The sequence below is a fragment of the Ovis canadensis genome, chromosome 3 (assembly GCF_042477335.2).
Source record: "Ovis canadensis isolate MfBH-ARS-UI-01 breed Bighorn chromosome 3, ARS-UI_OviCan_v2, whole genome shotgun sequence".
NCBI classification, from domain to species: Eukaryota; Metazoa; Chordata; class Mammalia; order Artiodactyla; family Bovidae; genus Ovis; species Ovis canadensis.
In genome coordinates this window covers 35,125,825-35,138,322 of record NC_091247.1, presented here as the reverse complement: position 1 = coordinate 35,138,322, position 12,498 = coordinate 35,125,825, and the positions used below count along the sequence as shown (strand labels likewise).

Below are 12,498 nucleotides of genomic sequence, written 5' to 3'. Positions count from 1 at the left end.
CCCTTATGGCAGAAAGCAAAGAGCAACTAAAAAGCCTCTTGAAGGTGAAAGAGGAGAGTGAAAAAGATGGCTTAAAACTCAACATTCAAAAAATTAAGATCATAGCATCTGGTCCCATCACTTCATGGCAAATAGATGGGGAAAGAGTGGAAACAGTGACAGACTTTATTTTCCTGGGCTCCAAAATCACCGCAGATGGTGACTATAGTCATGAAATTAAAAGACGTTTGCTCCTTGGAAGGAAAGCTATGATAAACCTAGACAGCATATTAAAAAGCAGAGACATTACCAACAAAGGTCCATATAGTTAAAACTGTGGTTTTTCCAGTAGTCATGTATGGATGTGACAGTTCGGACCATAAAGAAGACTGAGAGCTGAAGAATTGATGCTTTTGAAATGCAGTGTTGGAGAAGACTATTGAGAGTCCCTTGGACTGCAAGGAGATCAAACCAGTCAATCCTAAAGGAAATCAATCCTGAATATTCATTGGAAGGATTGATGCTGAAGCTGAAGCTCCAATACTTTGGTCACCTGATGCAAAGAGCTGACTGACTCACGGGAAAAGACCGTGATGCTGGGAAAGACTGAAGGCAGGAGGAGAAGGGGACGACAGAGGACGAGATGGTTGGGTAGCATCACTGACTCAATGGACATGAGTTTAAGCAAGCTCCAGGAGATGGTGATGGACAGGGAAGCCTGGCGTGCTGCAGTCCATGGGGTTGCAAAGAGTCAGACATGACTGAGCAACTGAACAACAGCAAAAGAAATATGGAAGAATAAGAAAAATGATGTACCTACGGGAACACCTTGGTCTCACTGCTAAGTCTCTGTCCAATAATGACACTGCTCGTTTTGGAAATCACGTCATTTTCTCTTCATCAAAGTGCTGGGAAATATATAAGTGCAAGGAAAGGCAGTTCAGTCAGAAAGGAAAATGGATACAAGAGTAAGGAATCAATGGGCATCATACTGGGCCCTTTGGCCTGCTAGTTGGCTCCCGACCCTGGGCCCCTCTGTTCATGCAGCAGGGCTTGTAGCACTGGGGTCGGGATTCTGAAAGCCTAGTTACAGCTTATCTCACCACATAACTGCGTTCTTGGCTAATATTCACTTCAATATATTGATATACCATGTGAAGACAGCATTTAAGACGGTTACTTCAGATCTGGTTTCACCAAATGAAAATAAGAATCAAACGACTCTCTCTGCTTAGTCCAGAGAAACTGGGCTACTTCTCATGTGTTTCCCGGACTAATGCTTTTGCACTTGCCATTCCCCTTATAAAAACACATTTTCTCAGGACTTCCCTGGTCCAGTGGCTAAGACTCCACACTTCCAATGCAGAGGGCACAGGTTCAATCTCTGGTTGAGGAACTAAGATCCCACATGCCATGCCATGCAGCCAAAAAGAAGAGAAAAAAAAAAAGAGTTCTTTCTCTTGTGATGGTTGAGAAGGGCAGAATAGGTGAAGAAGATTAAGAGGTACAAAACTCCAGTTATAAAATAAGTAAGTCATGGGGATATAATATATAGAACAAGGAATATGGTCAATAATATTGTAATAACTTAGTGTGGGGACAGCTGGTTACTAGCCTGATCGTAGTGATCATTTCTTAATGTATGCAGATGTCAAATCACTATGCAGTACACCTGATGCTAACATAATATTGTATCTCAACTATATTTCAATCAAAAAATAAAGTATAATTTAAAAATGCTCTTTCTCTCCTTTTCTTAAGTGGTGCGATTTTAATTTAACTCTGTAAATTCACTTGCTTCATTAAGATTCCTTTCAACTGCACTGTGATCTATGTCTACTCTTGGTAGTTTTTACATGTTGCCTTATGAATTCCTCATGCTATTTAAGCAGTGTAGAGTTTATATTCCAAATAGACTGCGAATTTCTTGAGGGCAGGGTAGAGATCTACTTCCTATTATGTCTAATAGCCACAGGTGACATTTATTGTTTATTCAGTAGTCACTTTGCTTAGTGCTTTATATACATTCTCTCATATAATCGCCATGACAACCTTATAAGGTAGGTACTGTTATTACACATTTGCAGATGGAGAAACTGAGGCTGAAAGTGATTAAACGGTGAAAATGCATTTTGAAGTCATGTATGTTGACTCAGAACCCAGACTCGAAGCCACAATGCTATACCCACTGACATACTGTTAGGCACAAAGAAGAGAGTATCAGTGCTCAGAGAAAAATGTAAGAAAAACAGGGAAACCCACATGCAGAAAAGGTAGCAGAGATCTGCTGTACATGTACTCGTCCTCCATTTAGTGTCTAAATCCTGTATGCTTCAAACAACCATGAGAAACTTAACGAACCACTCCCTATTTCCTTTTTATCCCAAGAAGACTATCCTGACTGCATCAATGGGTATTCAAAGCAAATTGAAAAGAATATATGCTTTATGTGTTTTAATGTTTACTTTTAGAAACTGTGGAGCAAGAAATTTAAAATTCTAAGAGTACAAAGACTAAAAGCTATAAAGATCACCATGCCAAACAAAATGTATTTATTTGACATCTTTACACAGACTCATCAAAGGAAGAAGGATGGCTTCTCTAAGAAAACCGATGAGGGCTGTAGAGTTCTAAGACATAGTATCAACCTTCCTTCAATTGTATGTACGATTAGGCACATTCTGTGATTAACTAGGGCTTCCCTGGTGGCTCAGACAGTAAAGAATCTGCCTGCAATGCAGGAGACCTAGGTTCGATCCCTGAGTTGAGAAGATCCCTTGGAGGAGGGCATGGCAACTCCCTCCAGTATTCTTGCCTGGAGAATCCCCGTGGACAGAGGAGCCTGACCAGCTACAGTCCATGGCGTCACAGAGTCGGACACGACTGAGCAACTAAGCACAGCACAGCACATGATTAACTAACTACACTAACTACACTCTGTGGAAATAAGAAGCGCTGATCATCAGGTCGAGAAAGGATACCTGCCATATTCTTGAAACAGCAGCTCTAAGAGAGCGAGTCCCAAACACCAGGATGAAGCTGCTGTCACCCACCCGTGTTTTCCAAAAGTGACATCTTGAGTTCATTACTATGAGATGTCATGATATAGTATGGGGCTAGCATTTTTCTTGGAGAAGGCAATGGCACCCCACTCCAGTACTCTTGCCTGGAGAATCCCAGGGACAGCGGAGCCTGGTGGGCTGCCATCTATGGGGTGCACAGAGTCGGACACGACTGAAGCGACTTAGCAGCAGCAGCAGCAGCATTTTTCTAATTTATATCTTGCTTGTTATTTTCATAAACAGAAACCATTTCAGTGCCCTCATTTATGCAGGAATCTGCTTGTGAAGCTCTACTCACCCCTAATATGTTGGTTATAGCTTCTGTTTATAAAACTAAATTGAAACACATGTTGTACAAATAACTTTGGGGAGAAAAGAATTTCTGGTTCTTTCAAAATAATCATAATCAAGATTTCACTGGTCAACTACTGTCTCAACAGTTATTATATTTAACAGACATAGTCTTGAGAACACCAACCTTCTGACTAAATGGTGTGTGAAATGGAGCCTTTTCTCTAGGAAGCTGGAGGCTGGGGGGATAGGAGGGCAGGTGGGGAGTTGCAATACAGCCAGGGTCCTCATTAGAAGCACAGAATATTTCCTGGCTTCCACTACCTTCTCTCCTCACCAACATTTTTAGAGAAAGAACCTGGAGTGTGGGATTTCCCCTATTACTCTAACAATGTGTTCTTAATGAGTTGATAAGAAGCTAAGCTTATTTATATAAGCATCAGTTTCTGCAACTGTTTTACAAATTGTACCAAACCACATCCTCAGACATCTGAGTTGTGATTTTACGCACACCTACTGATACAAACCTTGTGCCAGACTGTTCTCCAGGAGCCCAACAAAACAAGTTAAAACAATAGTGAGTTTTCTTTAAGCACATATGGAACAAATATGAACACCATTTACCACATCCTCAGTATGTCTCCAAAACTTAACAAAAAGGTAGATAAAGCTTTTACATAGGAGTTCATACAGCTCTTTGTAAAGAATAGAAAACACAGATTTGAAATGAAAGCTGATATAGTGGACCTCTGTGATACTACTTGGCTGATACCTTCTCTTACCCTGGGAAGCCCCTTTCTCTTCCAGTCCCCACGCCTAGACCCCAGTCCTTACAGTACCTGGCAGAGATACCAATTCCAACCCCCTGGGAAGAGCTGATGGGTCCCTAGAAGAGTGACCTAGTCCCTTTGTAGAGGCAAAAGAAACTGTCAGTAGCCATGTTCCCCATCTGCAAAGAGGCCAGGCCATCGTGAGAGAGCAAAGCCCACACCCTAGAGAAGGCAAAAGGAGAAGAGGGCAGCAGAGGATGAGATAGTTGGATGGCATCACCAACTCAACGGACATGAACTTGGGCAAACTCTGGGAGATAGTGAGGGACAGAGAGGCTTGGCATGCTGCAGTCCATGGGTCAGACATGGACTTGGTGACTGAATAGTAACAATGACAACCAAGAGAAGGAGAGCTGAGAGAGAAGAGAGTCCTGGCAGCACACCCACCCATGTGCGTGGTCCAGCCGTGTCCTGCTCCTCCTGTTGTTTGCCTTCAACCTTTTTCTGACTTTGGAAAGCCAATAAATTGCCTACGTGCTTCAGCTGGTTAGAGGTAGTTTTCCTTCATGTACAACCAACATTTTCTCTTGTAAATGATTAAACTGACTCATACAGATGATAACCATGGCAAATGGAAATTTACAGAATTAAGTGCTAAAAAGAGACTTTCATCCCTGGGTTATCTAAATACTTGTTGCATACTATTAAATGCCAGGCTCTAATCAGAACCTGGAAAGGGCTTTTAGGACTGAGAGGTGCGGCATGCCTCTGCACGTGCCAGAAGAAAGCTTTACTGGAGCAATCTGCCTCGGCACCAGGCTGAGGCTGCAACCAGGCTATTTCCCTGCACTTACTGCTTCTCATCCGGGAAGATCTGAAATGGCAGAGTAACCCACCCCAAGCCTTGGATGGAATAGCCTGCCCTCACTGTTCTGTAGCCTCCCTAACCTCACCCAATAAAGGAAAATGGATCAGAGGTGCCAACACTAATGGCTGTCAAATCATAGTGGCTCACTATTTGAACACATACACTGCTTTGCAAGTTTATCACACAACTTAACAACTGGCACAAAAAAGGTGATCTTTTAGCTACAGAAATAAAAATAAAAATTGCTAAGAGTTTGCATGTTTTTGTATTTTTTCAGTAAGACGTGGAGCACAGAACCAGGCATGAAGAAGGGGCTCGTTAAACGCTGTTTCATTTCTCTTATTCCTTCCTCCCTGACTCCGGGTCTGAGATCATATCCATTACCATGCTCTTCTTCCTACTGTTAAAGATCCACCCTTTCCTCTCCTTGTTAGGTGGCTTTGAGTTATGAGGCTTAGAGATTCTTCCTGGGAGGTTCTGTGAGTGAGGACAGAAGGGAAAGGCACCCTAGAAGCGCGTAACACCTTTGCACCCACCCACCCAGCCAGTCTCTTTGCACAAACTGTTTGGTGCCCATGGCAACTAGGCAATTGGTTACTTCCACGGGATTTGAGACACCTGGTACCACACCCTCATTAACTGGCGACAATCAAAAACCACAGGTGCTAGAACAGAAAATGGAACCTACTGGACACTCTCTCCTTAAAGTATTATGAGATCTTCTGATTTGCATATTGATGTTATCTTCAGAAACTAAAGGGCAGCTCTGAAAAAATCTCGTGGCTTGGAGCCATATCCCTCTGGAACTGGCTGGATGAATGATTTCAGAGTGGAAAAGAGCTCTGAGAAGTAAATACTGCATCTTTCTCTCAGACTCGAAAGTGTCCCCTGGCATTCCAGCCTCTGCAAGGTATCTTTCCAACCTCATTTCCACACTACGTCACTGACACACCCTAACTGCAGCAGCTGCGCACGCTCCATCCTGCCACTAGATTCTGAATGCCTTCTTCCAACCCTGCATCCCTCAACCCCAAACCTCCCCATTCCATCTGCTCTCTAAAGTCACACGCAGCTGCCATGTCCTCTCACAAGACTTCCTGGCCCTGCCCTCTGATGTAATGGTTTCTCCTCTAGGATCCTACAGATGTTTAGCTACACCCTGCATATGATAACGTTTGATTGTTTTGTCTGTGTTTTAAAGTTACTTACATGTGTGCTCTTAGCATGTATCTGGCTGAGTTCCTGAAGGGCAGTGCTGCATTCACTGCTGTATTCTCAGTACCTAGTATGGTGCCTGCCACAAAAATAGGCACCCAGTAAATATTTGATGAACAAATGTATGAATGTATGTATTTAAAAAAATGACTACATAGGCTTGCCAGGAAACTACTGATCCAAAGACGGGTTCCACAAGCAGGCTTCCCTTGCAGAAATAGCAGAGGTCTATGTTTCTTATTAATTTGACCTTCCAATATAAATCAGTAGGTATAATTTTGGGCAGAATGAGCCACTATCCTTGGATTCAGGATATACTCTAGAATAATAGGAAAATTCAAGTTCTAACACTTGACTGAGAGATCAAACCCTACAAGATAAAAAGGCAAGAGCAATCTTTTTGCCATTTCTAATCAACTTCCAAATAACACACCATGTGCTATCACTAAGTCAATACTCATTTATGATTTACCTACCATGTGTAAGACATTTTGATGGAAACAATAAGAGAAAAAATGGCAAGAATCCATCTCCCAACTTCATATGTAAAAACATGAAGATGAGAAACTTTTTCTTCTTCCTTCTTCAATAAGAGATCCAGTAAGATAAGACATGATTAATCATTATAAGGTAAGGCTGAAAAACTCATCAGTTCTTCTATGTGTTAAGAGTAAATTCATCAGACTTTTTCTGACCTTAGACTTTTATAAGGAGATAAAGCAGGAGAGTAATGAGCATCCTAAGTGGAAAAATGCAAAACTTTTACAAGTTGTAAAAGGCAGGAAAAGGAGCTCTAACTTTCAAACCCTGGAAGATGCTAAACAGCAAGTCCTGGTGTCCTCCCAGGAAAACAGTTCTACCACTTCAGTAGAACTGGTAGTTCTATCTAGTTCAAAATGCATAGAGACAGAGAATCAGTACCAGATTCCAAATGCAGGTGTGGTATTACCTTCCTGAACAGCCAGCAGCTGAAGCCTATGTGGGTGGAGCCTTGCTAATCAGACCAACAGCATCAGCTTCACCTTGGGGGCACTTATAACAAAGGCCTAGATGATCTCTAGAACATTAAAGTCTGAGAAGCACTGACTTAGAGAAATGACACTTAAGGAAGAGAAAACAGGTTCAAAAATAGAGAGAGAACTGAAAAGCAATGGACTGAGATATTCATCCTGTGATTAAATAGGAGACCACAGAGGAATTGTGATGTCACATGGGGCTGTGGAAGAGTGTGGAAGGTATCCTAGACAAAGTTTAGGATTTAAAAATAAGTCTTTGTGGCATATTCCCAAAACTCAGAGTTAAATGGAGGAAAGAACTGTGGTAGAAGCTGAAAAGTACAATAAGATATTTCTCAAAAATTCTTCTAACTGGCCACATCCATAAGCTATGGAGGGGCCAGAGAAAGGGGCCAGGTCAAGAGAGCTGGTATGGTGGACACTATCCCCTTTGGGTCAATGATACTGGTAACATGCCAAAGGTGAAAGAACACAGATGAAGGGTAAATAAAGTCAGAAAATGTTAAAAAAGAAAAAAAAAGCCTTTAGAGATCTGGGCCAGGAGTTGTTACCCTGTGCTCTGGGGAAAACTTGGGATCATGTGTACCTACGAGTAAGTGTCTTAAGAGCAACTACTATGGTGTTTTGTATACTGGGCACTGGGAGAAAGATTTCACTTGTAAGGTTTCTATTATATTAAAAATAAAGTTTGTAGCCACTGATCCCAACACCCACACTTCGTAGGTTTATAGATGGAGAAACTGAGATAAGGGAAGTGATTTGTCTGATGTGTAGAGCTGATTAGTCACAGGCCTGAAACCAAAACTCATGACTGCTGATTCTTGCATCAATGCTTCTTTTCACTACATCAATCTACTATATCCAAATCTGCTCCCCAAACTGTGCCACTTACTAAATGAGGTCTGTGTGAATCAAAAAGAAAATGTAAGACCCCAAAAGAGGAGGAAGTTATGAGGAGTGGAAATTTTCATACGAAGAATATATTATACTAAAAAGTTCCCAAAATGAAAAACTCAGTGTTGGACTTAGCATAACTATTGAGTAGGTGGCTTTGTTATTTAGAACTTGACTAATTATAGACGTGCTGATGACTAGATTTAGATCAACTAAAAATTCAGTTAGACTTTATCACTGGCTTGGGTTAGTGAAGAATACTTCATTTCTAAGCTAATAACAGGTTGAAGATAGACCAATTGATGAACATTTGCAGTTTTGTGGTTATGAACAGAAATTGTGACATTTCACGATGCATAAATGATGATGAAAGTACTGAAGCATCCAAGCAAGTTGCAATTCTCCAGGGAAGCTATTAACAGCTTAACATTTCTGGTTCACATTGGAATGTGGATTAAACTTACTTAAAAAAAGTTTATATTAATATCAAATAAGCATGAAAGAATGTAATTAAGCAGATTAGGTTGAACCCTTTAAGTTCCAGGCTCTCTTGGGTCTGTTAATTATAGAATCAAATGTTGGTTAAGTGTACAAGAAAACCTGCACAATAATCCAAAACAGGTTTCATGAACTATGTTAAAAAACAAACAAGCAAACTATTAAAAAAAAATATACAAGGGCAGACAGAACACCTTCCCAATGCCTGAGCAAACTAAACTGGGCTTCTCCCCAAGATAAACCACGACTGGACCTAATATAGCCTATGCACCATGGACAAAATATATTGCAGATTTCTTTTATTTTCTTCTGCCTTCAATTAATTCCATTCTCCTATACTGATTATACCTTTGGTGCTGACCTCAGGACTCATTCATTCATTCATCCCTATAAACATGTTATTAATGCCCTACTATGTGTTAGGCACTACCCAGAAGGTGCTAGGAACACACACCCTCAAAATCTTCAGAGACAAGTAGGAAAACCAAATAAACAATAAAAAAATAATAACCGACCGTTTGATTAAAACTGTTAGAATAAAGGTATATTGTAATGCAGGTGTGAATCTTTGGTAGAAAAAAGGAGAGGAGTTAAAGAAAGGGCAAAACTGGCTGTCACATGCAGGTTTTTAAGGAGATAATCTTGAGCTTCCCGGGTGGCTCAGTGGTAAAGAATCCCCCTGCCAAGCAGAAGATGCAGGTTCGATCCCTGTGTCGGGAAGATCCTCTGGAAAAGGAAACTGCCACCCACTCCAGTATTCTTGCCTGGGAGATCCTACAGACAGAGAAGCCTGGCTGACTACAGTTGCCAAAGAGTCAGCCATGACTTAGTGACTAAATGACATCAAGGAGATAATGCTTTTAGTTGGAAGGAATCACAGTGCTCTGAAGGAATAGAAAGTATAAGAAAGTGAAAGGAAGAAAGAGCACATGGAAAGATTATGGGGGTACAGAGGCATATGGCACACCCAGGGCAGGGTTCAGAAAGGCTGAAACAATGGACACCACTGAGGAGGGGTGACAGACGAAGCTGAACAAGTCTATATATAAATATTTGGCTGTACTGGGTTTTAGTTGCAGCATGTGGGATCTTTAGTCGTGGCATGTGAGATCTAGTTCCCTGACCAGGGATGGAACCTGGGCCCCTGCATTGGGACTGTGGAGTCTCAGCCACTGGACCACTGGCCCACAGGAAAGTTCCGGGACAACTTTAAGGGCCTGACCATAAACAACTTCGATGTATTTCAGCCAAACAGTTGTTTTTTTTTTTTAAATAACTTTATTGCCCAGGATATTTTTTTTTCCTTGTGTCATTTTTTGTCTGTTTTGTTTTTGTTTTCTTTTTTTATAAGTTTAGTGAAGCTTGTCTTTGTCTTGAAAAACTAAACAACAAAGCTTTCATATCATTTGCAACCTGGTCTAGTTTGAAGAGACAGGTGGGAGTTATCTTGCAGGAGTAATAATAATACCATGAAGGGTGCAGTTCTAGGTCTGGTGGTACTGAGAGGAGACAATGGCATTCTTGACAAAATTACAATCTGCTGGTGGCATCTGTGGAAAAGAAGCCCTTGCAAATTTCTAAACAAGAGTAAACTCTTATTCGAAAATTCTAAAGTGTTTTACAGGCCTAAAAAGATTGAATGAGCTTAGTAAAATGCCTCAACAAAGTTGGAATAAAATACTGGATTTGAGAATTACTGGAATTTGGATATGCTAAAAGAGGGTGGAGGTTGGGTCATGCTTACAATGGTCTCAAGTTCAAACGAATTACTATGAGAAGACACCACAAGTCACGCGCTGGCCCGGGGGCTCCTCTCTTCCCTCGGTAGGTGCTGGCAGAAGGTGTGCTCAGTCGTTTTCCAGTGTAGATGCCTAGCCCCAAAGCCAAAACATGGGAGAGGAAGAGAGATGGAATGGACACCTTAAGAAACTCTGTGAAGAAGGTCCCCCTTCACGGCTCCACTTTAACCCATGCTGAAGGAAACGGAAGGTTTAGGGCGCCTGAAGCGGAACTCCTTGGGTAGAATGTTTCCAGGTCTACTGGACCAGTCAGACACCCAGTCTATGCTTTTCTGCAGAGCATCCACTTCTTTCTCTCCTTCTGCAACTTCTTCTGACTGAGAGCTATGGGCCTTGCTGGTGTGCATTTCCACATCAAACACGACCTGCCCATCTTTTCGTGGAAGGGCTGCTGCAGTGAGAACTGCCTCTTGAACTGCTCTGTCCGGATTCATGCTGTGCATCCAAAAGAATCTTCTCCATGTCCCCATTGTGGAGGGAGGAGGAGGGTACGTGCTCCAGCCCCCCATTCTTCCCATTGCCATTATCATTGCCATTGCTGCTGTTCATGGGGAGCTCTACCCAGGAACTGTTGAGGCCGGCAGGTAGTGGCAGAGACTGTTCACCTTTCTCACAGTTGTTGTTGTGCGGGGGCAGTGGCTGTTCTACTAAATGAGATGACATTGTCAGGCGGCTGAAGAGCTGCAGCCCTGAAGCAAGGACCTTCTCCAGTTCTCAGGCAGCAACACAACCAAGGAGTTTTGTTTTTTTTTTTTTTTAAGGGCAAGGCAATAATGGATTACAAACAAAGTAATGACGTGATCAGATTGTTCTACAAAGAATATTCTAGCAGCTTGCAGGGCAAGACTAAATGTAGGAAGGGGGAGCTCTACAGTGGGCCAGAGCAGAACAAGAAGGATGTCCCCATAGAAAGGCAATTTGGTGCAGGATGTCTGAGCCCAAGCGGAGTGCAGAAGGTGCCCACATGACAGAGGGACAGCAGAAACACTGGGACATATGTAACCAATTGGTTACATATTGGTTACATATATAACCAATGTAATATAGCTATAATATATTATAGATAATGGGAAGTATACCCAAAATATATTATGGATAATGGGATTTATCGCTTTCAAAGAAGAAAGATACAAATATGTATAAACAAATTCAGCATATTAAATTGGAAATGGAAGTATCAGTATGAACATGGTTGGTTAATACACAGAGATTAGATATAGAAATAACACTGAGCATCAAAATAAACAATGATGCTAACTGACTATATAGCCCATTAACTCAAATAGGAAATCATGGGTCCACACTGTTGTAAAGAAAGTTAGATGAAAAACAGGATATTTGTATAGTTTCAAAGGACCACCCCACAAAATACTTACTGATTACATTTTTTTTAAAAAAGCAACTTTGCTGTAGAGAGCCTTACAGACACCAATTTAAACAAGTCACCAGGGTGATCATGTCAATGAGTAAACAGATCAGATGTGCCACCTGAGGTGCCGTGAGAACACAGCACCACTTCTGTGCTATTCCTGCCACAGATGCATACATGGAATCCAATCACAGCTGAACATCAGACACATTCACACATTTAAAAAAACTGGTCTATAATCTTTAAAAAGGCTGTGAATGGCAAGGAAAAACTGAGGAACTATTAAAAATTGAAGAGCCATGACAGAAGAATAGAATCCATGATTCTAAATGGAATTCTTCTCTCCATTAGGAAATCGGTGGGACAAATGGCAAAATTTGAATAAGGTCTTACATTTGGATGGTAGTACTACATCAATGTTTATTTCCCAATTTTTATAACTATACTGGAATTGTGTAGGAAATGTACTTATTTATAAGAAATATGCAACAGTATATGAAGGTCAAGGGCATCACATTGCAACTTACTCTCAAATGGTTAAAAAAAATGCTTTGTATTGTTCTTATATTTCTAGTATGAATTTGATATTGTTCCAAATATAAAAAGGAAAAGAATTAATAGATGATAAAAATCCAGACCAGACCACACAAAGATACTGTTCTCAGGAAGAAAGAGGAGGAGAGGAGTTGGAATCTTAAATTAAAAACCCATTATATATGTTTTAAAGTCTTGTGGTA

The 12,498-nt window shown here is 41.2% G+C and overlaps 1 protein-coding gene and 1 pseudogene across 2 annotated transcripts in view; both read right to left on the bottom strand.

The window, feature by feature from the left end:
* The window catches only part of BABAM2 (BRISC and BRCA1 A complex member 2), a 401,503-nt gene that overhangs the window by 198,673 nt on the left and 190,332 nt on the right, over nucleotides 1–12,498 (bottom strand). The window lies entirely within an intron of this gene.
* LOC138435148 (BCL2/adenovirus E1B 19 kDa protein-interacting protein 3-like pseudogene) lies at nucleotides 10,334–11,055 on the bottom strand (annotated as a pseudogene).